Genomic DNA, 25,085 nt, shown 5'->3' with positions numbered 1-25,085 from the left:
TAGGAATTTGGGATTAATGTATATACACTACTATATATAAAATACATAATCAACAAGGACCTACTGTATATCACAGGGAACTGTATTGAATATTTTGTTATAATCTATAGGGGAAAACCTGAAAAATAATGTATATATGTATAACTGAATTACTTTGCTGTACACCTGAAATTAACAACTTGGTAAGTCAACTATGCTTGTGCATGCTCAGTTGCTAAGTCATGTCTGACTCTTTGTGACCCCATGGACTACAGCCTGCCAGACTTCTCTGTCCATGGAATTTTCTAGGCAGGAATACTGGAGTGGGTTGCCATTTTCTTCTCCAGGGGATTTTCCTGACCCAGGGATTGAATTCAAGTCTCCCGCTTGACAGGCAAATTCTTTACCACTGATCCACCAGGGAAGCCCAAGTCAACTATAATATTAAATGAAAATTAAATTAAAAAAATCTATAATAGATACATGCAAAAAAGAAAAAGGAGGGCCAGTCCCAACATGGCAGATAAATAGGATGGGGAGATCACTTTCTCCCCTATAAATACATCAAAAGATCATCTGCATGTGGAGCAACTTCACAGAACATCTTCTGAATGCTGGTGGATGACCCCAGATATCCAGAAAGGCAAACCAATCTCTTTGGAATGAAGTAGGACAAAAAATAAAAATGAAAAGGAAGACAAAGGATTTCGGGACTGAGACTCATCCTGGGGAGGGAGCTGTGAAGGAGAAATTTCCACACAATAGGAAACCTTTTCACAGGCAGGATCAGTGGGGAGTTTTGGAATCTCAGAGGACATCAAAACCGAAAAAATTCACAGAAATCATCCCAAACAGCAATTACCAGCCAAGAAGTGGCTCACATGCTCGCATCAGCTGGCTTTGAAAACCAACAGGGCTTAATTCCAGGAAAGCTAGCTGAAGGGCTGTGGGAAATCAAGACTGCCCTTGAAGGGCTCATTCACAGACTCACTTGCATCAAGTCTCAGGGCAAAGGCAGGAGCTTGCAAAGTACCTAGGTCATACAAGAGAGAGTCATTGATTAATTTTAGGGTGTGTGCCAGAAGGGCAGGGATCTGGTGGGACTTTCTTTGGGGATGAAAGCACTGGCAGGCACCATTTCCCTTTTACTCTCCTGCCATCTCGCTGGCCCAGTGCTGGAGGGTGCCATTTTCTGTCACTATGAACCAGAGTAGCTCACACCATGCTTCCTGCCCCAGGGCTCCCCCTAAGAACCAGCCTCACCCAACCCACACACCTGGGCCAGAACTGACCTCCTCCAAGGCAGTTCCCACCCTGCCCCTCCTGATGGGCAGCCCTACCTGGCATCAGAACTCTTCCGAAGCAACTCCCCCTCCAGGGGGCCAGCCCTGCCCATCAGGACACCCACAGCAGTTGTAGCCAAACATCTCAGCCAGTCAGGCTGGGGGGCAAACCCCAGACAACTGCAGCAGTTGTTGCCAGGACTCCCTGGTCCTGGCCTGGTGGCCAACCACACCTACTGCAGCCTGACTGCAACAGGAGGACACATGCAGCCCACACAGGGGACACCCCTGGAGCCTAGCTCTGGCGATCTAGGGAACTGCCCCACCAGGCCACACAGGACACATTCTACATAAGGCAATGCTTTCAAGACTGGGAGATGTAGCAGATATTCCTAACACAGAGAGACAGGCATAATAAGAAGACAAAGAATACTTTCTAAACTAAAGAACAAGACAAAACCTCAGAAAAAAAAAAATTAAATGAGATGGAAATAAGCAGTTTACCAGATAAGAGTTCCAAGCAATAAAAAGAAGCTCACTACACTCAGGAGGAGAATGGATGAACTCACTGAGAACTTTGACAGAGAGACAGAAAACATAAAAAGGAATCAATCAGAACTTAAAAATAAAATAACTGAAGTGAAAAATACACTAGAAGGAATCAACAATGGATTAAGGGATGCAGTAGAACAGATCAGCAATTAGAAGGATAAGGTAATAGAAATCATCCAAACGAAACAGCAAAGAAAAAAATAAAATATTTAAAAATGATAGTTTAAGGAACCTGTGGGGCAACATCAATCATATTAACATTTACATTACAGGGGGATACCAAAGGAGACCTGACAGAAAAGGGAACAGAAAACCTACTTGAAAAATAATGGCTGAAAACTTCCCTTAGTGAAAGAAACAGACATTCAAGTCCAGGAAGTACAGAAAGTCCCAAATAAAATCAACCCAAAGGTATCCACACCAAGACACATTATAATTATATTGTCAAAAATTAAAGAGATCATCTTAAAGCAGCAAAATAAAAATAACTGGTATGTACAAATCAACTCCTTTAAGACTTTAAGCTGATTTTTTAGCAAAAAGCAACTTCCATAAGACTGTAAGATGATATTTTTGCAAAAACTTTATAGGCCAACAGGGACTCTAAAGTTTTTATATTCAAAGAAATTAAGGGGAAAAAAATTACATCCAAGAGTGCTGTATCTACAAGGTTATCACTCAGAATAGAAGGATAGAGAGTTTCCCAGACAAGCAAAAGCTAAAGGAGTTCATCACCACTAAACTGGTCATACAAGAAATCTTAAAGGGACTTAATTAAATAGAAAAGGCCATAAGTAGAAACAAGAATGGCTTCCTAGGTGGCACAGTGGTAAAGAAGCCATCTGCCAATGCAGGAGACGCAAGAGATGTGGGTTTGATTCCTGGGATGGGAATATCCCCTGGAGTACGAAATGGCAACCCACTCCAGTATTCTTGCCTGGAAAATTCCATGGACAGAGGAGCTTGGCAGGCTACTGTCCATGGGGTCAAAAGGGTTGGACATGACTGAGCGATTGTGCACAGCACAACACACAGCAAAAACAAGAAAATTATGGGGGAAATAATATCACTGGTAAAGGCAAACAAATAGTAAAGTTAGTGGATCAACCACTTATAAAGCTAATACAAAGGCTAAAAAAAAAAGTAATAAAATCAACAATATCTAAAATAATTAGTTGAGTGATACATTAATAAAAGATGTAAAGTATGATATCAAAAACATAACACTGGGGGCGGGGGTCATAAAAATGTAATTAACTTTTAGAATGTGCTCAGTCTTAACCTGACCATCAAGTTAAACTTCTGTATTCATAAGTTGTTATAAATGAACTTCATGCTAACCACAAAATAAAAACCTGCCACACAAAACTAAGGAATATAAAAATAACACTAAAGGAAGTCATCAAATTACAAGAGGAGAGAACAAAAGAAGAAAGGAACAGATAAGAACTACAAAACAACCAGAAAACAATTAACAAAATGGCAATAAGGACACACCTATCAATAATCAATTTAAATGTAAATAGACTAAATGCTCCAATAAAAACACAAAGTAGCCGAATGAATGAAAAAAAAAAAAGACTCATAAATATTGTCATTCTTTTTCTACTTCCTTTAAGTGTAAGGTTAGATTGTGTATTTGAGATTCCTCTTGTTTTTTGAAGTAGTGCCTACAAGAGATTCACTTCAGATCTAAAGTGTAGGGATAGAAAAAAGATATTTCATGCAAATAGATCTGAAAAGAAAGCTGAGGTAGCAATACTTATATCAGAGCTGACTTTATAACAAAACTCTTAACAACAGACTAAGAAGGGTATTACATAACAAGAGGATATAATACATATAAATATCTATGCACCCAACACAGAAGCATCCAAATACGTAAAGCAAATACTAATAGATATAAAAGGAGATATCAACTGTAATACAATACTAGTAGGGGACTTTAACACTTCAGTTACAAAAATTGATATATTGTCCAGAGAGAAAATCAGTAACAAAGCATTGGTTTTAAATGACACTTTAGGTAGGATTGACTTAATAAATAGAGAATATCCCATCCAAAAGCAGATTACACATTCTCAAGTGCACATAGAACATTCTCTGGCATATATCACATGATAATCCACAAAACAAGTCTCAATAAATTTAAGACATTATATCAAGTAATTTTTCCTGCCACAACTGTATAAAAAAAACTAGAAATCAAATATAAGAAAACTGGAAAAAACACATGGAGTGGAGTCTAAACAACATGCTACTAAACAAACCGATGAGTCAACAAATAAAGACTAAAGCAAAAAATACCTTGAGATGAATGAAAATGAAAACACAACATTCCAAAATCCATGGGATGAAGCAAAAGCCATCCCAGGAGGGAAGTTTATAACAATATAGCCTACTTCAGAAAACAAGAACAACCTCAAATAAACAATCTAACCTAACACTTAAGGGAACTAGAAAAAGAAGATCAATCAATATCACTCATTATTAAAGAAATGGAAATCAAAACTACAATGGGTCAGAATGGCCACCATAAAAAAATCTACAAACAATAAATGCTGGAAAGGGTGTGGAGAAAACAGAACATTCTTGCCCTGTTAGTGGGAATGTAAACTGATACAGCCACTATGGAGAACAGTTTGGAGATTCCTTTAAAAAATAAGAATAAAACTACCATGTACCCAGTCACTCAGTCAGGGCCAACTCTTTGCGACCCCGTGAACTGTAGCCTGCGAGGCTCCTCTGTCCATGGGGATTCTCCAGGTAAGAATACTGGACTGGGTTGCCATGCCCTCCTCCAAGGGATCTTCCCAACCCAGGGATTGAACCCAGGTCTCCCTCATTGCAGGCAGATTTTTTACCACCTGAGCCACCAGGGAAGCCCATGAATACCAGAGTGGGTAGCCTATCCTTTCTCCAGGGAAATTTCCTGACCCAGGAATCGAACCAGGGTCTCCTGCAAGGCTGAGCTACCAGGGAAGCCCTAAAACTTCCATATGACCCAACAATCCCACTACTGAGCATACACCCTGAGGAAACCAGAATTGAAAGAGACACATGTACCCCCAATGTTCACTGCAGCACTATTTACAACAGCTAGGACATGGAAGCAACCTAAGTGTCCATCAGCAGATGAATGGATAAAGAAGTTGTGGTACATAGACACAATGCAATATTACTCAGCCATAGAAAGGAAAGCATTTGATTCAGTTCTAATGAGGTGGATGAACCTAGAGCCTATTATACAGAGTGAAGTAAGTCAGAAAGAGAAAGACAAATACTGTATATTAATGCATTTATATGGAATTTAGAAAGATAGTACTGATAATCCTACATGCAGGGAAGCAAAGGAGACACAGACATAAAGAACTGACTTTTGGACTCAGTGGGAGAAGGCAAGAGTGGGATGATTTGAGAGAATAGCATTAAAACACATACATTACCATATGTAAAATAGATAACCAGTGTGAGTTTGATGCATGAAGCAGGGCACCCAAAGATGGTGCTCTGGAACAACCTAGAGGGATAGGGTGGGGAGGGTGGTGGGAAGGGGGTTTAGGATGGGGGGACACATGTATACCAATGGCTGTTTCATGTTGATGTATTGCAAAACCTTCACAATATTGTAATTATCCTACATTTAAATACAATTTTTGAAAAAGGAAAGAAAAAGGAGTCCAAAGACAATGAAATCACAAGAGAACCAAAAAAAGGAACAAAAGATACCTATGAAAAAACAAACCCAAAACCATTAACAAAATGGCAATAAGAATAAATATCAGTAACTACCATAGATATGGATATAAATGGCCTAAATGTGCCAATCAAAAGACAGAGTGTCTAAATGGATTCAAAAACAAGACCTATATATATAGTGCCTACTAGAGGAATGGCAACCCACTCCAGTGTTCTTGCCTGGAGAATCCCAGGGACGGGGGAGCCTGGTAGGCTGCCATCTATGGGGTCGCACAGAGTCAGACATGACTGAAGCGACTTAGCAGCAGCAGCAGCAGCAGAGAACCACTTCAGATCTAAAAACACACAGAGACTGAAAGTGAGGGGATGTAAAAATTATTCCATGCAAATGAGAAATTCAAGGTAGCAATACTTAAACAAAATAGACTTTAAACAACAAAGGAGGATATTATATACTGATCAATGGATCAATCCAAGAAACTATAATAACTTAAAATACATATGCATCCAGTGCAGGAGCAGCTAAATACATAAAGCAAGTATTAGTGGACACAAAAGGAAAAATTGACAGTAACATGATAGTAAGGGATTTTAAAATCCTATTTACATCAATTGACAGATCATCCAGATATAATCAATAAGGAAATATGACCTTAAATGTCACATTAGACCAATGGACTCACATTTGATCAATTAATCAAATATATATATGTGTGTGTGTGTGTGTTTGTGTGTGTGTATATAACTTTCCATCTGAAAGTAACAGAATACACATTCTTTCCAAGTGCACATAGAATACTCCAGGACAGATCACATTCTAGGTCAAAAACCAAGCCTCAGTAAATTTAAGAAAAGTGAAATCATACCAAGCATCTTTTCTGACCAAGTGGTTTAAGACTAGAAATCAACTATAAGGAAAAAACTTCAAAAAATACAGACATATGAAGACTAAACAGTATGCTACTAAATCAATCAATGGATCAGTGAAGAAATCAAAGAGGAAATTAAAAAATACCTGGAGTGAAATGAAAATGAAAACACCATGACCCAAAATCTTGGAGACGCAGCAATAGCAGTTCTAAGAGGAAAGTTTACAGCTACTGCTACGTGCTTATCTCAGGAAAGCAAGAAAAATCTCAAACAATCTAACTTTACACCTAAAAGGTACTAGTAATGGAACACCTAAAGGAAAGAAACCATAAATATCACAGCAAATGAAATAAGTTTCCTTGATCTTTTCTCTCTCTCTCTCTCTTTTTTTTTTTTTTTTTTTTTGGTCTCTAAGGGTTTGTTCTTTGAAAAGATAAACAAAATTGATAAACCTTTAGCCAGATTCATTAAGAGAATGTGAAAGTGAAAGTCACTCAGCCGTGTCTAACTCTGCCACCCCGTGAACAAGTCCACGGAATTCTCCAGGCCAGAATACTAGAGTAGGTAGCCTTTTCCTTTTCCAGGGGTTCTTCCCAACCCAGGGATTGAACTCAGGTCTCCCACATTGCAGGCAGATTCTTTACTAGCTGAGCCACAAGGGAAGCCCAAGAATACTGGAGTGGGTAGCCTATCCCTTTTCCAGCAGATCTTCCCAACCCAGGAATTGAACCAGGGTCTCCTGCATCACAGGCGGATTCTTTACCAACTGAGCTATGAGTGAAGTCCTAAAGAGGGCCCAAATGAGTAAAAGCAGAAATGAAAACCCAGGCCTCAGAGGATGGGAACTTTCAGGTACCACATCAGAAGAAATATTGACCATGAAGACAGGATAGGTCAAAGCAAACTAAGTATGTTTTCAGAAGAAAAACCCTAAGAGAGCAGGATGGCATGTGTGCATGCTCAGTCATGTCTGACCCTTTGTGACCCTATGGACTGTAGCCCACCAGGCTCCTCTGTCTATAGGATTTCCCAGGCAAAAATACTGGAGTGAGTTGCCATATCCTTCTGCAGTGGATCTTTCCGACCCAAGGATTGAACCTGAGTCTCTTGCACTGGTAGTTGGATTCTTTGCCACTGAGCCACCAGAGAAGCCCTCTTAGAAATGCACTATCTCTCAAAACTGAAAAAGAAAGCAAGAGAAAATATAAAGAGGCCAATTTAACAGAAAACTACTAGAGCTTAATGAATTTGGCAAAGCTTCCCTGATAGATCAGTTGGTAAAGAATCCGCCTGCAATGCAGGAGATCCCAGTTCGATTCCTGGGTTGGAAAGATCCCCTGGAGAAGGGAAAGGCTACCCACTCCAGTATTGTGACCTGGAGAATTCCATGGACTATATAGTCCATGGGATCTCAAAGAGTTGGACACGACTGAGCAACTTTCACTTCACTTCAGGATACAAAACTAATACACAGAAATCAGTTGCATTTCTAAATGCAAGTGCATTTCTAAACACTAACAACAACTCTCATAAAGAAAAGTTAAGGAAATAATCACATTCACCATTGCATCAAAAAGAGTAAGATGCCTAGGAATAATTCTGCCTAAGGAAGTAAAAGATATCATACTTGGAAAACTAAGGCACTGAGGAAAGAAACTGAAGACAACGCAGATGGAAAAATATACTGTGTTCTTGGATTGCTAGATTTAATATTGTTAAAATGATCATACTATGACATAAGGCAATCTAGATTAAATGAAATCTCTTATCAAAATACCAATGGCATTTTTCAGAGAACAATTTTAAAGTCTGTATGGAGACACAAAAGATCCTAAACAGCCAAAACAATCTTAACAGAGCTGTAGGAATCATACTCCCTAACTTCAGACTATACAATAAAGCTAAAGTCATTAAAGAATATGGTACTGGCACAAAACCAGACATACAGATCAATGGAACAGAGAGCCCAGAAATAAGCCCACACATTTATGTTCAATTAATCTTTGACATAGAAGGCAAGAGTATACAATAGGGAAAAGACAGTCTCTTCAGTAAGAGGTGTTGGGGAAACTGGACAGCTACAAGTGAAAGAATGAAATTAGAACATTATCTATATGCAAAAATAAACCCCAAATGGATTAAAGACCTAAATATAAGACTACAAACCATAAAACTTTTAGATGAAAATGTGGGCAGAAATTCATTGACATAATTGTAGTAATATTCTTTTAGGTTTGTCTCCTAAATCAAAGGAAATAAAAACAAAAATAAATGAGACCTAATTCAACTTAAAAGTTTTTGCACAGCAAAGGAAACGAATGAAAAATGAAAAGACAACATTTGCTAATGATATGACCAGTAAGGGGTTAATATGCAACATATATAAATAGTTCATATAGTCTAATATAAAAAAATACAACAGCCTGATTTTTTAAATGGGCAGAAGACTTTAAGACTAAGACTTTTTTTCCAAAGAAGACATACATATGGCTAACAGGTACATGAAAAGTTGCTCAACACTGCCAATCAGAGAAAAGGAAATTAAAGCCACAATGAGATAGCACCTCACACCTGTCAGAATGGCAAACACCAAAAAGAACATATATAACAAATGTTTACGAGGATGTTGAGAAAAGAGAACCCTGGTACACTGTTGGTGGGAATGTAAATTGGTGTATCCTCTGCGGAAAATAAACTAAAAACAGAACTACCTATGACCTAGCAGTTCTACTCCTGTGTACATACACCAAAAAAAAAAAAAAAAAAAACAACTCCACTAATCTGAAGAGACACATGAACATCAATGTTCACAGCAGCACTGCATGCAGTTGCCAAGATACGGAAGCAACCTAATTGTCCATCCACAGATGTATGGATAAAGATGATGTATATAACAGAATATTACTAAGCCACAAAAAGAATAGAAATTTTGCCATTTGCAACAACATGGATGGACCTGGAGTACATTATGCTGAGGGAAATATAATTAGGGAAAGACATATAGTCTGTTATCACTTACATGTAGAATGTAAAAAATAAAATGAGAATAATGAAACAGAAACTTACCCATAGAGAGGACAAATAGTGATTACTAGTGGGAAGAGGGAAGGGGGAAGAGGCAATAAAAGGGTAGAGAATTAAGAGGTACAGGCTATTACATATAAGATAAGCAAGCAACAAGGATATATTGTACAGCACAGGGGATGTAGCTGACATCTTATAATAGTCATAAATGTGCAGCTCTTAAATTGTGAATCAGTATGTTGTATACCTGTAACCTAATATTCACATCAACTATGTCTCAATAAAAATTTTTTTTAAAAAACCACTGTATTCAAGTCTTAGTTCCCTTTATAAGTTATTTGGTCAGTGCAACTTCTTGGTGTTTATTCTCCTCATCAGTATTTGGGGGTTAGAAACGATACCTTCTCCATACCCTCAAGTATCAGTATTGCCCAATATATATGCATATTTTAAATCTAACATTCCTAGTTTAAGAAGCATTTTTAAACAGTGCACTTCAACCGCTCACGATCCTCAGTAAGTATCCTCATTGTGCGCCGGAATCCACCTGCAATGCAGGAGACCCCGGTTTGATTCCTGGGTCAGGAAGATCCACTGGAAAAGGGAGAGGATACCAACTCCAGTGTTTTGGGGCTTCCCTGGAGCTTAGCTGGTAAAGAATTTCCCTAAAATGCATGAGACTTGGGTTCGATTCCTGAGTTAGGAAGAGCCCCTGGAGAAGGGAAAGGCTACCCACTCCAGTATTCTGGCTTGGACAATTCCATGGACTGTATAGTCCAGTTCAGTTCAGTTGACTCACTCAGTCATGTCCAACTCTGCGACTCCATACACTGCAGCACACCAGCCCTCCCTGTTCATCACCAACACCCAGAGTTTACTCAAACTCATGTCCATCCAGTCGGTGATGCCATCTAACCATCTCATCCTCTGTCGTCCCCTTCTCCTCCTGCCCTCAATCTTTCCCAGCATCAGGGTCTTTTCAAATGAGTCAGTTCTTCACAACAGGTGGCCAAAGTATTGGAGTTTCAGCTTCAGCATCAGTCCTTCTGATGAATATTCAGGACTGATTTCCTTTAGGATAGACTGGTTGGATCTCTCTGCAGTCCAAGGGACTCTCAAGAATCTTCTCCAACACCACAGTTCAAAAGCATTAATTCTTCAGCACTATTGACTATTGGAAAAACCATAGACTTGACTAGACGGACATTGTTGGCAAAGTAATGTCTTTGCTTTTTAATATGCTGTCTAGGTTGGTCATAACTTTCCTTCCAAGGAACAAGCATCTTTTAATTTCATGGCTGCAGTCACCATCTGCAGTGATTTTGGAGCCCCCAAAAATAAACTGTTTCCAATGTTTCCCCATCTATTTGCCATGAAGTAATGGGACCAGATGTCATGATCTTAGTTTTTTGAAAGTTGAGCTTTAAGCCAACTTTTCACTCTCCTCTTTCACTTTCATCAAGAAGCTCTTTAGTTCTTCTTTGCTTTCAGCCATAAGTGTGGTGTCATCTGCATACCTGAGGTTATTGATATTTCTCTCGGCAATCTTGATTCCAGCTTGTGTTTCATCCAGTCCAGCATTTTTCATGATGTACTCTGCATATAAGTTAAATAAGTAGGGTGACAATATACAGCCTTGATGTACTCCTTTCCCTATTTGGAACCAGTCTGTTGTTCCATGTCCAGTTCTAACTGTTGCTTCCTGACCTGTATACAGATTTCTCAGGAGGCAGATCAGGTGGTCTGGTATTCCCATTTTTTAAAAAATTTTCTACAGTTTATTGTGATCTGCACAGTCAAAGGCTTTGGCATAAACAATGAAGCAGAAATAGATGTTTTTCTTGAACTTTTGCTTTTTTGATGATCCAACAGATGTTGGCAATTTGATTTCCGGTTCCTCTGCCTTTTCTAAAACCAGCTTGAACATCTGGGAAGTTCATGGTTCACATACTGTTGAAGCCTGACAAGGAGAATTTTGAGCATTACTTTGCTAGCATGTGAGATGAGTGCAATTGCACAGTAGTTTGAACATTCTTTGGCATTGCCTTTCTTTGGGATTGGAATGAAAACTGACCTTTTCCAGTCCTGTGGCCACTGCTGACTTTTCCAAATTTGCTGGCATATTGAGTGCAGCACTTTCACAGCATCATCTTTTAGGATTTGAAATAGCTCAACTGGAATTCCATCACCTCCAGTAGCTTTGTTCATAGTGATATTTCCTAAGGCCCACTTGACTTTGCATTCCCAGATGTCTGGCTCTAGGTGAATGATGACACCATTGTGATTATCTGGGTCGTGAAGATCTTTCTTGTATAGTTCTTCTGTGTATTCTTGCCACCTCTTCTTAATATCTTCTGCTTCTGTTAGGTCTATACCATTTTTGTCCTTTATTGTGCCCATCTTTGCATGAAATGTTTCCTTGGTATCTCTAATTTTCTTGAAGAGATCTCTAGTCTTTCCCATTCTGTTGTTTTCCTCTATTTCTTTGCATTGATCACTGAAGAAGTCTTTCTTATCTCTCCTTGCTATTCTTTGGAACTTGGCATTCAAATAGGTATATCTTTCCTTTTCTCCTTTGCCTTTCATTTCATTTCATAGCTATTTGTAAGGCCTACTCAGACAACCCAGAGAAGGCAATGGCAACCCACTCCAGTACTCTTGCCTGGAAAATCCCATGGACGGAGGAGCCTGGTAGGCTGCAGTCCATGGGGTCGCTAGGAGTCGGACACGACTGAGCGACTTCACTTTCACTTTTCACTTTCATGCATTGGAGAAGGAAATGGCACCCCACTCCAGTGTTCTTGCCTGGAGAATCCCAGGGATGGGGGAGCCTGGTGGACTGCCGTCTATGGGGTCGCACAGAGTCAGACATGACTGAAGCGACTTAGCAGCAGCAGCAGCAGCCTCAGACAACCATTTTGCCTTTTTGCATTTCTTTTTCTTGGGGATGGTCTTGATCACTGCCTCCTGTACAATGTCCTGAACCTCCCTCCATAGTTCTTCATGCACTCTCTCTACCAGATCTAATCCCTGGGGTACATGGGGTCACAATGAGTTGGACACAACTGAGTCCCTTTCACTTTCCACTTTCTGGTGTCTTGCCAAATGTCTCTCTCTGTCATCTTGGAGAGGCAGACCTGGCAAAACTCCAGATGTTCTGGCAACATAGCATGTTCTCAACTCATTGTATGTGCCAAAAGAAGAACGAATGGAATACAATATATGAAAGCAAAACAGGACTGTGTAAAGCTACAAATTATGTTTGTGAGTCAAGATCTAGCCTCTTGGCTCTCCTAGCAACTAACTGAAGACTGAAAGAATGAGCCACTCCTTGCTCAGCCCTCTTGCTTCTCCTTTCCCTTCACCATCTCCACCTCCCTCCACCCTCAGTAAATGTTCATCATAACCTTGTAGCCCACTGCTGCCTCCCCTGTGTCACATAAGACCTCTGATGGCAAAGAGTCTGCCTTGTCTTTGGAGGTCCATTGCCCAGTTCAGTACTTGGCTGTTGGGCGGCACCACACAGGCCTGCAAGCCTTGTGGTTGCCCAGCTCAAAACCAAAGCGCCCGGAAACAGCAACAGAGACAATAATGGTTTATTGTCACATTCCCCATACAAGTCTGAAACAAAGATCCTAGATCAGCAGCCCACCGTGTAAGGATGATGGCAAGAGGGACATAGCAATCTTCGCTACTGGGGGAAGAAAGAGGCTACCGTTATAGGGGGAATTGATGGCGGGTTGACTTACCAATTACCAGGGAAACCAGGACTGGGGCACATCCCTCAAAGCCCCTCAGATTAATGACCATCACAAAGGCTGATGATTCCCTCTAATAAACTAGCAGATGGAGCCATTCTGCCCAAAGGATTCGAGCAACCACGAGCTGGGGCAGAGGGCAAGCATGTTCATGTGAGAGGGTATAGGTGAAATAGGGAGTGGTGGAGCAGGGCATGTAGAGAGAGCAAGAGAACAATATCTTGAGCGGCCTGACCATACACTCCACCACTACATTCCCTGCACGATTCTTACAATCCTGGTCCACCCTTCTTCCAAAATATCCCTGCGTTCAGGTATGTAAAGGTACACTGCAACCAGACACCACAAATGCAACACAGATAATAGCAACTCAGGCGTGTGTGCATGCTAAATCACTTCAGTAGTGTTCGACTCTGTGACCCTATGGACCACAGCCCACCAGACTCCTCTGTCCGTGGGACTCTCCCGGCAAGAATACTGTAGTCAGTTGCCATGACCTTCTCCAGAAGATCTTTCTGACCCAGGGATCAAACCCACATCTCTTATGTCTTCTTCATTGGCAGGTGGGTTCTTTACACTAGTGCCACGTGGGAAACCCAAAGACAGCTCAAGAGTGCAAAAAGTAAGCCAGGCACTTACTGGGTCAATTTTTCAGGGAAGCCCCATGGAGGACGACAATGGCATTTCACTGTAGACCCAGCAATCAGGCCCATTTTTCAGTGAGACCACCATTACTGCCCAGTCTAAGAACAAATTCCTGCCACTAAGACTCTGGACAAAGCATAAGATGTTTAATAGGCACAAAACAATGGATATCATGACCACTAAGCAAAATACAAGCAGTAACGGCACTCTGAATTACCACCATCCTTGCCTATGATTTTGGCACTGGGGCCTGCACCTGCCAGTCCACCCTCAGTCCACACAGCCATGCGGAAATCTGGAGAGGCAGTGTAACAACAGGCCACAGGGTAATGGTGCCTTTCTCCAGTGGGTAGCCTGGATTAATGACCTTAGGGTCTTAAGTGAGGCTGGGTGGAAGACAGGTAAAATCTGTTACATGTGCATGCTCAGTCATGTATGAGTCTTTTGTGACCCCAGGGACTGTACCCCACCAGGCTCCTCTGTCCATGGGATTTCCCAGGCAAGAATACTGGGGTGGGTTGCCATTTCCTGGTCCAGGGGATCTTCCCAACCCAGGGATCGAACCCACATCTCTTGCATCTCCTGCATTGCAGGTGGATTCTTTACCATCTGAACCAACAGGGAAGCCCATTAAAACACATTAGAGACTGTATATTGCTGTAGGTCCATCACAGTGTATCATTACTCTGCCTTCTTCCATAGCTGAGGCCAGAAGCCCTAGGGTATTCCTATTATTTTGCCCCCTGCCACAAGCCCCAACCAAAACCTTCCAGGTAACTGACCATGTCCAATTCACAATCCTGTACCTGAGCAAATATCCCTCAAGTCTGTTTCTGTGATTGTTTAGGAGTGCTGCGTTGGGGTATGCTTGTATTTTGTACAAATCTGGGTCCTTTCATTGTGTCTGTATTCATCAACCATCCCTGTACTGTCAAATAAGCATGAGACTGCTACTTTTACACTGGAAACAGATTCTGAGGTTAGCAGAATAGCATCGATATAATGGATGAGAAAGACACTTCTCACAGCAGTCAGCTGCCATGGGGCCCCACATGTTAGTGGACAGCGACCTCAGGACTACTCCCTCAGCTTTCCATTTCCCAACATCAACACTCATGGGAGTTTCCTCAGCCTCATAGCTGGCTTGTCAATTTTTGGACTGCACCCACAGGCCTGCAAGTCTTGTAGTTGCCTAGTCTCAAGACTAAAGAAAGAGCCCAGAGACGTTATAACTGAGCAGGACCCTCTGGGGGCTGTCTAGGAAGACTCTGCCCCCTATCCTCTGGTTTATCTCATCTTTGAAGTACCCAGATAATAGTACCCCATATTTCCTGAGTTTTTCAGATGCTAAAGTATAGGCATGTGTGCTCAGTCATGTCTCTTCTGCGACCCTATGGACTGTAGCTTACCAGGCTCCTCTGTCCATGGGATTTTCTAGGCAAGAATACTGGAGTGGGTTGTCATTTTCAACATCAAGGGATCTTCCAGACCCAGGGATCTCTTGTGTCTCCTGCATTGGCAGATGGATTCTTTACCACTGCACCACCTGGAAAGCCCTTATAACCCCCTCAGATTCTAAAATCCACCAGCAAATGGAACAAATGAACCACTTGATGATCATGAGCATGTAGCACTCTCAGACCTACAGGCCTATGAATTAATAAAGTTAACCACCCTATTACTTCAACATCAACCAATCAGAATTGTCCACAAGCTGATCAAAAACCCCACCACACCCCACTCCCTCACCTGTCCTTTAAAAATGCTTTGCTGAAACCCTTTGGGGAGTTCAGGATTTGTGGGGCCATGAGTCACCCATTCCCTTGCATGGACCTGCAATTAACCTTTCTCTGCTGTAAATGCCACTGTTTTGGTATTGTTTGGCCTCACTGTACACTGGGCATAGGAACTTGTGTTCAGTAACAACATCAACATTTATTGGATAGGGGATCTTACAGGTCCACAGCAAAATGTCCCAGAGTGACCAGCCACCATGTATGGCTGATGTCTCGATAGCTGGCTGGCTGTTAGGCAGGCCAAGGCAGCAATCTTAGCTGCTCAGGGGAAAAGGAGGCTACCATTCATGGGTGAATTGATGTCAGGCTGGCTTATCAGTTACCATGGAAATCAGGACTGGGGCATATTGCTTATAGCCCCTCAGGTTAACAACTATCATGACCGCTGATGTTTACCTTTAATAAATGAGCAGGTGGAGTCATTTCAGGCTAAGGACTCGAAGAATCACTAGCTGTGGCAGGGAGCAAGCATGTCTGTATGAGTAGGATGTAGGTGGAGCAGAGGATGGTCAGAGAGCAAGAGAGCAACCGTCTTCAGCGGACTGACCTGGCACTCAGTAGGCACGTAATATGTATTCAATGGATCAATGACAGAGTGGAAGAAATAAAAATACAAATGAGAATAGGAAAACCCATGCAGAAGATAAACCCACTTCTTATGTGTCTCCTCTTCTCCTTCCTTCTGTGTTTATCAGCAAATGTTTTGTGAGCACTTACCTTATGCTACCTGCATGAAGCAGTACCAACAGATGAACGAAGATAGGTTTCTATACACAGCAGTTCTTTCCCAGTTGTATCTTCAGTGAGGATGTGGTTAGAATTTGTAGACTCCTGAAGGAAGAAACAGGGTGTAGGGGTCCCCACTTCTCACAGTCCTAGGAATGAGAGGACAAAATATGAGTCTACAGTCAATTCATCTTTGACATCCACGAGGCGCCTTGTCAAGATCTTTATGATCTGGGTTAGATCATAAAGAAACCCCATTAGAAATTAGAAACGCCATTCTAACATTATCTCCCCCACCTAATACTGACAAGTAGTGGTTTTCAGTGGAGACTTCCATTTAGAATCTTAAGTTTAAATAAATATTACCCTGAAATCTAACATACAAAATATAGGCAGAGCTGCTTGGGTTAAAGCAGAGCTAGAGAGCTTGGGGTCTCTCTAATCACTGCCTCCAAGGTAATTCTTATTGAAAATTATAACTAAAAGGTCCTTTAGAGTCTTATTGATCTACAAATGTAAGACAAATATAATTCATAAAAATGAATTTAAAATGTTGACACAAACTGTGAGCCCATGGTTGTTTAATAAAGGCACTGTAAACATTTTCATAGTATTGACATACGGCAGAAACTGACTAGAGGCTTACCAACCCTGATTTTCCCTCTTGGACCCACAGAAACACTGCCTCTCCTAACTTCCTCTGCAGTTAGGTTGAGGTCAGATGATGGTTTCTAACCACTGAGATGTCAGGAGAACTGCTATATGCCAGTTCCAGATCGAGCCAAAAAACCACATGTATAGTCCCCCACACTCAAAAGAAATTTTATTGCACTGAACTACCGATATTTGGGCATTATTTGTTATGTTTATTTCTAAACATATGTATATTTGTACATATGTATCTTTGTCTAGGTTGTCTAGACTCATATGTACATCAATTCAGTTCAGTTGCTCAGTCGTGTCCTACTCTTTGCGACGCCATGAATTGCAGCACGCCAGGCCTCCCTGTCCATCACCAACTCCCAGAGTTCACCCAAACCCATGCCCATCAAGTCAGTGATGCCACCCAGCCATCTCATCCTCTGTCGTCCCCTTCTCCTCCTGCCCCCAATCCCTCCCAGCATCAGAGTCTTTTCCAATGAGTCAACTCTTGGCATCAGGTGGCCAAAGTATTGGAGTTTCAGCTTTAGCATCAGTCCTTCCAAAGAACACCCAGGACTGATCTCCTTGCAGTCCAAGGGACTCTCAAGAATCTTCTCCAACACCACAGTTCAAAAGCATCAATTCTTCAGCACTCAGCTTTCTTCACAGTCCAACTCTCACATCCATACATGACCACAGGAAAAACCATAGCCTTGACTAGACAGACCTTTGTTGGCAAAGTAATGTCTCTGCTTTTGAATATGTTATGTAGGTTGGTGCCGGGGTCCAGCCCCGGCTGATCCAGGGTATTCGAAGCAGGGACGGCGTTGGTGAGGATCAGGATACAATAGCTTCAATTAGATATTAATTAGAGATGTAAAGAGTAATAGAATGAGGATAGCTCAGTAGGAAAATTCAGTGGAGAAAAGAGGCTGAGTAGCTTGGTTTACGCGGGAGACCAATAAAACTTCAAGACAAGAAGTTTGCACCACTTACGTAGGCCACAGGCATCCTTCCGTTCTCCCGAAGGAGAGGAGACACTGAGGCCTCCCCGGTCGGATCTTAGAAACCCAGGCATAATTAGTAAGCATGGTGGGTTCTGCGCTCCAGATGGAGACTCAGCCAGAGTTTGAGAGAGAGCGCGACGTGGGGAGACCAGTATTTCAAGAAACTGATCCCAATTCTTTATTTTCCATGGTCTACTTTTATACACTGAGATGTTATGCAAAAGTCATGCAGGGTCAGCAGTCCTGACTTTTATCAAAGTCAGGTGCTTCATACAAATGTATACAGAGGTCTTAGGGGTGTTACATCATCTTCTGGCCAGGGGGCCTGCTGACAATTTATGACCCTCTCCTTGTGACAGTGGTCAGTCAACCAGGACACTTATTTCTCCAGGGGTGATTATTCTTAAAACAGACGCCACCCAAATAAAGTTATATTCCTATAGGGAGAGGGTGTAGTGGGTTTTAATTAAGGTAAGAATTTACTTAGCCTAAGGTCCAATGTGATTAATATCAAAGGTTAATACTTATTTCTTCTATATATTCATTAATGTGTATAAGGGCAGGGGATGTGGAGACTTAGCAGCAAACATTGGCTCAACAAATGAAAAACCCTTCACCAATACAATTTCTAATCAGCCCACTATACTTATACTAATGGTTTTCTAACTTTTCTAAGGAACCTGTTTTTAGAAGGTTTAAAGCATCTCGTGCCTCTCACGGTTGGGAGGCTGTGAGCAATCACATGTGGCCGGACAAGCCTGTCAGGCAGGCTAGAGAACCTTCAGAGGAGTTTGTAGGTTAAAACACTCTTGTCACGCCCAGGAATTTTTATTAACTGGAGCTCTAAGCTAACTCCTTCTCCGAAAGAGGTGGTGGGGGATAGCCCCCCGTAAAGTCAGAGGTGTAGATGAGAGCACAAAGTAGCAAAGTAGGCAGGCTCTGGTTATGGGGGTAGATGCTCAAGGATTTCCAGGGGGACTCCTGAGGCTCGATCCTGCCTTTGCGTATGTCGAGCCTCCTTCCTCATGACCTTTGCCACGGGCGGAGTGCCTCACGCCGGCCCCCAACAGGTTGGTCATAACTTTCCTTCCAAGGAGTAAGCATCTTCTAATTTCATGGCTGCAATCACCATCTGCAGTGATTTTGGAGCCCCAAAAAATAAAGTCTGACACTGTTTCCACTGTTTTCCCATCTATTTCCCATGAAGTGATGAGACCAGATGCCATGATCTTCGTTTTCTGAATGTTGAGCTTTAAGCCAACTTTTTCACTCTCTTCTTTCACTTTCATCAAGAGGCTTTTTAGTTCCTCTTCATTTTCTGCCATAAGGGTGGTGTCATCTGCATATCTAAGGTATTAATATTTCTCCCAGCAATCTTGATTCCAGCTTGTACTTCTTCCAGCCCAGCGTTTCTCATGATGGACTCTGCATATAAGTTAAATAAGCATGGTGACAATATACAGCCCTGATGTAGGCTTTTTCCTATTTGGAACCAGTCTGTTGTTCCATGTCCAGTTCAAACTGTTGCTTCCTGACCTGCATATAGGTTTCTCAAGAGGTAGGTCAGGTGGTCTGGTATTCCCATCTCTAAGAATTTTCCACAGTTTATTGTGATCCACACAGTCAAAGGCTTTGGCATAGTCAATAAAGCAGAACATATATACATGTAATTGCATTAATCAGGGTAATCAATATATATGTATTAATCATGGTAATTTATTTTATGTTAATAATATATTAATATATGCTAAGTCACTTCAGTCACATCTGACTTTTTGTAGCCCCATGGACTATAGCCTGCTCCTCTGTCCATGGAATTCCCCAGGCAAGAATACTGGAGTGGGTTGCTGTACCCTCCTCCAGGGAATCTTCCTGATCTAGGGATCGAATCTGTGTCTCTTATGTCTTCCGCACTGGCAGGTGGGTTCTTTACCACCAGCACCACCTGGAAGCCCATATTAATATATATCTCCACTTTTTTATCACAAAGAATCCACATCAGTGGTTTTCAACCTCAGCCACACGTTAGAATGACTCTAGTCATTTTTTCAAAAACTTGGTGTCCTGGCCACAATTCGGAATCCAGCCCATCAATTCAGAGTCCCTCCAGCTGAGACCCAGCCATTATTAGTTTTAAGACTCCACGTGATTCCAATTTGCTGACAAGTCTGAAAACCAGTGCTCTAAATCATTAGGCTCATTGGGAAAGTCTGGCAGCTCAAGAAAATTCAACAGATAATTGTTTTCTTAGGAAAATTTACCAGGTAATTCTGATATGCATTCAATCCACTGTTAACAATGTTGGTCTACAAGATGTTGTGTTATCACATAACAAAGTTAACCTTAACATTACCTGACTCTGCAAGCTGCATCTTCTCCCTAGAGTTTGGGGTTCAGCATTCGAAAGGAACAATCAAGTGGCAGTGAGGTGTGGTTGTAGCCTGGCGCTTGCCTGGACTCATTAACCTATCCTACGATTGTTACTCTAAGCAGGGGGAAGACCGCAGTTGTTGCCTGGGTAGTTCTCAAGGAGTCAACATCCTCAATGAGAAGTGTGTAACAAAATGTTAGGGAAGCCCCCTAAAATTATCTAAATCAGAAACATAGCCCAGTTAGCTCAAATTTCCTCACATCATTTTTACAAAACTGGAAAAGATAATTTAGTTCTTTTGAAGCAGACAGTTATCTGGAGTGAAAATGAAAACTCATTTCAAGAAACAGTTTCTACTAAGAGTATGCAAACTACATGGTGAGATATGAGATGAGCTACCACCAAGCCAGCTGACCTGCCTCCAGCCTCACACCAACTCAACCCTGAAATGCTGAAATGACAACATTGTTCCTCTTATCAGGAATAGGTGATCCATTCTGTTACCGAAAATAAAAGCCTCTAATATGCCTCTCAAGATGTTTTCTGGTTCAGAAAACCACAAAGGAAAAACCAAAGATAAAAGAACTACAGAAAAGTGGGATATGGTTGCCAGTATGAAAGGCAGAAAAAGAAGTTTTAAAATACGTTTTAATAAGAATGCTCAATTACATTCCCATGTACTTCACTGTGAAGGACAATCCAATTATTGATGACAGAAAAGATGTGAAATAAATCATTCCAAATAAGTTTAAATGTTACGTTACATTAAATGCATGTAATAAATTCCCAAAGTTGAATATGAAGAGATCCATTTTACTTGAAAAAAAAAATCAAATGCTTCCTGCCTGCCTCTACTAAGTAAATTTTAAATAATACTTAAACGATATCTAGTTGAAGCCACTAAATTATTAGCCTGCCTGGGGCAGCCAAGTGCCAGTTTAGCCTTTCTTGGAATCTCTAACACAGTCCTTCTCTAGAGCAGTTCAGACTGTAATGAACACACATATTAGTCACAAATCTTATTAAAACACAGATTATGAATTCAAAGTTCTGGGGTGGGATCTGATATTATGCACTTCTATCAAACACCCACAGGACGCCAATAACGCTCCAATAAAACCTTATTTACAAAAATAGGCAGCGAACCCACAGTTCAGTTTTGTTATCAAGCCTCCAGCATCAGACCACAACAAAAGTCCTTCTGTCCAAGTCACTTACGCCCATAGAACCAGGCCGAGTTCGGTTCGGAAGTGAAGGAAAGTTTCGTTCTTCATCAAAGAATGAAGAGGTGCGAGAGCCCAGGCTCCTCAGGAAAGAACACAGGTAATAGCCAAACGCAAGGTTTTATGTTTCTGTCAGCGGAAAGGGGCGGAGCTCTTGTGCGTCTGAGGGTGTGCGCGTGTGCGTGTGCGTGTGCGTGAGCGTCTGTGTCACTGCTCAAGCCTCAGATCACCGTGCTGGGCGCGCATCCTCTCTGCACCAGGTCTGCTGATCCCTGGTGTCATGCGCAGAGCTTCTGCAAGACCTACGCCAAGCTCAAGTATCAGGTGCAGCCGCTTCACACTAGGAACACTCATCTGAATTGCTGGGTAGAAGGCCGCTGCACGCAGTACCCTTCGATCAAGTGAAACTAAGCACAAAGGAAAAAAAGATTAGATTTTATTTTATTATCAGATTCTATTTCCCAGGACCTGATAATGAGTTTTAATCCTTCCTTGGCCCTGTGTCTTATTCTTCCTTCTTGAGGGCAATTAGGGGTGAAGGTCCATCTTCTGTAATATCTCTTGCTGGTTTGGGTCACTGTCATAACCATGAGTAGAAGAGCAGAGTTTCTCCCCATGCCTTTAGGCCCATAATTCTTCGTCTTTTCGGACCATGTGCCTTTGAGAGTAGTGGCCAAGATCTTGTCATCCCCCTTTGGGAACTGTGAGGTATTCTCACTCTCTGCAACCCTCTTGTTTGGGGGTAGCCCATTAGGGTGCATCCTGCAGAACTGGAAGTTTTTTGGGTATCAGCCCCAATACGAAAACATTTAATCTTCCTATTTAATATACCCTGGCCCCAATACCAGCTGGCAGATGGAGAAAGCTGATCCATCAATGAATCTCTAAATTATAACACCATCATTTTCTTACCTGGGCTTCCCAGGTGGCTCAGTGGTGAAGAATCCACCAGCCAGTGCAAGAGACCTATCCCTGGAACAGGAAGATGCCCTGGCATAGGAAATGGCAACCTACTCCAGTATTCTTGTTTGGGAAATCCCATGAACAGAGGAGCCTGGCGGGCTACAGTCCAAGGGGTTGCAAAAAGTCAGACTGGACTGAGTTACTGAGCAGAGCACACCATTTTATTACCCAGATTCTATTTTTATTTCCCTGGAATTGTTAATGGGCTTTGCTGGTGACAGTTTGAATTTGAACTTTTAAAATATTACTTATTTGGGTTCCTGAGTTTTTTTGGTGCACTCAGGTAGAGTGCCTCACTTCCCTCGCCCTGGTCCTGTGCTCGGTGCAGCCTGCAGACCACACTTAAGGCAGTGACGTCCTGGTGGATGCCCTCTTTGTTTACTCTTCCTTGTCTGAGACTGATTCCCATGCACTTCACTTTCAAATCCCTCAGTCACACCACCCAGCCTGCCTCCACTCCACACCACCAGTGCTCATCTCACATAAAATATGATCAAAAGCCCAAATTTTCTATAATATATAAAATTGTATATATAGTATTATTATATATAATTAATAATATATGTATTTATAATGAACAGTATATAATATTTATATAATATATAATTTCATATTATATATATAGTTTCTGAAATTTTACCTTTCACTAGATGAAATTCCTATTTCAGGGAAATAATGTTTTAAATGCTTTACTATAGTTGTAGATATTACATTTCCTGATGGTATATGTGCAGCTGTGTGTGTGTGTGTGCGCGCACTCTTTTTAAAGTGAAGTCCAAACATTTAAAAATTTTTCATAAATAAGCCTTATGAAAAAAGTTTACCTCCACTGGTTGGACATTCGTTCTCCATCTACTATTATCAGGATACCCTGGTGTTACCCTGCTTTTTTATAGCACTTTCATTGGAAGAGGTTAGGAATTATGTTCACGTGCAAAAAGCATGTCAAACATGATAAGACTTAAAAGAAGCTTCAACTGCCTCTTCAATAGTGAGGGGGCAGAGACTGAATTTTTTAGAGATAACCTAAACTCGGGTGGCTTAAAATGACTTCAGATAACCCACCACTTTTTCATTGCTCTTACTCTTCAAATATGTGTTCTCTTTTTGAAAACACATTAACACAATTCCCAAAGTCTCAACATACCAATCTAATGAGATGGTTGTTCTTCATTAACTTGATATTTTATACTGGGCAGAAGTGTTTAGCAATATCATCCAACTTCATCATAAGAGATTTCATCATGAAACTCGTGTCTACAGCTCAATTACAAAAATATGAAACAAGGTCACCTCCAACATGGTTTCCTCACTATCTGTTTCCAAAAAGCTCAGTAATCGGCCCCTCCCTTCCCTGTCTTGCTTCTGCTGCATTGTAAACAAACCACAAAAATATTTTATCCAAATAGATACACCCATTAACTCACATATTGAGCAAACAAGTTTACATGAAAATACACTTTAAAGGTTGTGGATTGGTGGGAAGCCAAAGGAACTGGTAGTGGGAGAGGGTCGTAGGTGGAAGAGAATAAAGGGAGCTATGTGATGGAGTGGGTTGTGGCTGGCCAAGGAGGGGAGATGACCAAAAAGGTAGCACAGGAAGATAGTTTTGCCTAAGCTTTAAACCAAGTTGGTTTTTGCCTCTTGTAAATATTTATTGGAAAAGGAAATGGCAACCCACTCCAGTATTCTTGCCTGGGAAATCTCATGGATAGAGGCGCCTCCTGGGCTACAGTCCATGGGGTCCCAAAAGAGCTAGACACAACTTTGTGACTAACAACAATAACAACTATTTATTGATATCTTCTATGGACTTTGCACTGTGCTAGATTTTAATGGCAAATACGGAAGTAATCTACATCATTGAAATACTTCTCCAGGGATTTACAATCTACAAGCAAGATTTAACACACATGAGGCAACTGCATGAGAGCCCAGTGCACACACACACAGATACAGAAAATATTTGGTTTCTTCAATGTCTCAAGTACTTCCTAAATACTTTATTTATGCCTCATAACCATTCTGCAAAGTTAGGTACTATAGATTCCCTCTTTTTGATGGAGAATCTGAGGTCTATCTTCCCAACATCACACAGCTATCAAGTGGCAGAGATAGGGTTCAGTTTTAGATTTACCTAACTTTGTTTTAGTCTCAGTGGTTTAACTTAATAAAAGCTTATTTTTTGTCCAAAGTCTGAAGATATTTCTGGTCAGTTGTGCTTTCCTGGAAGCGCATTAACCTGAGGAAGGTTATTCCTCAGCTATTAATGCAAAGAAATAGAGGAAAACAACAGAATGGGAAAGACTAGAGATCTCTTCAAGAAAATTAGAGATACCAAGGGAACATTTTATGCAAAGATGGGCTCGATAAAGGACAGAAATGGTATGGACCTGACAGAACCAGAAGATATTAAGAAGAGATGGCAAGAATACACAGAAGAACTGTACGAAAAAGATCTTCACGACCCAGATAATCATGGTTGTGTGATCACTGACCTAGAGCCAGACACCTAGAATGTGAAGTCAAGTGGGCCTTAGAAAACAT

The 25,085-nt window shown here is 41.3% G+C and overlaps 1 long non-coding RNA gene across 1 annotated transcript in view; it reads right to left on the bottom strand.

Moving 5' to 3' along the window:
• LOC123328039 overlaps window positions 1-21,809 on the bottom strand; it is a 36,883-nt gene extending 15,074 nt beyond the window's left edge. The window contains exons 1-2 of the long non-coding RNA XR_006542768.1: window positions 21,571-21,809; window positions 16,324-16,481 (exon numbers count right to left, since the gene is read on the bottom strand). This is a non-coding gene — a long non-coding RNA (uncharacterized LOC123328039). The remainder of the gene's footprint in view (window positions 1-16,323; window positions 16,482-21,570) is intronic.
• Between the last annotated feature and the right edge of the window lie 3,276 nt (window positions 21,810-25,085).

This window comes from Bubalus bubalis, chromosome 11 (genome assembly GCF_019923935.1).
Source record: "Bubalus bubalis isolate 160015118507 breed Murrah chromosome 11, NDDB_SH_1, whole genome shotgun sequence".
Lineage (NCBI taxonomy): Eukaryota > Metazoa > Chordata > Mammalia > Artiodactyla > Bovidae > Bubalus > Bubalus bubalis.
Note: the sequence above shows the minus strand (reverse complement) of the source record. Positions and strands in the feature narration are given on the sequence as shown.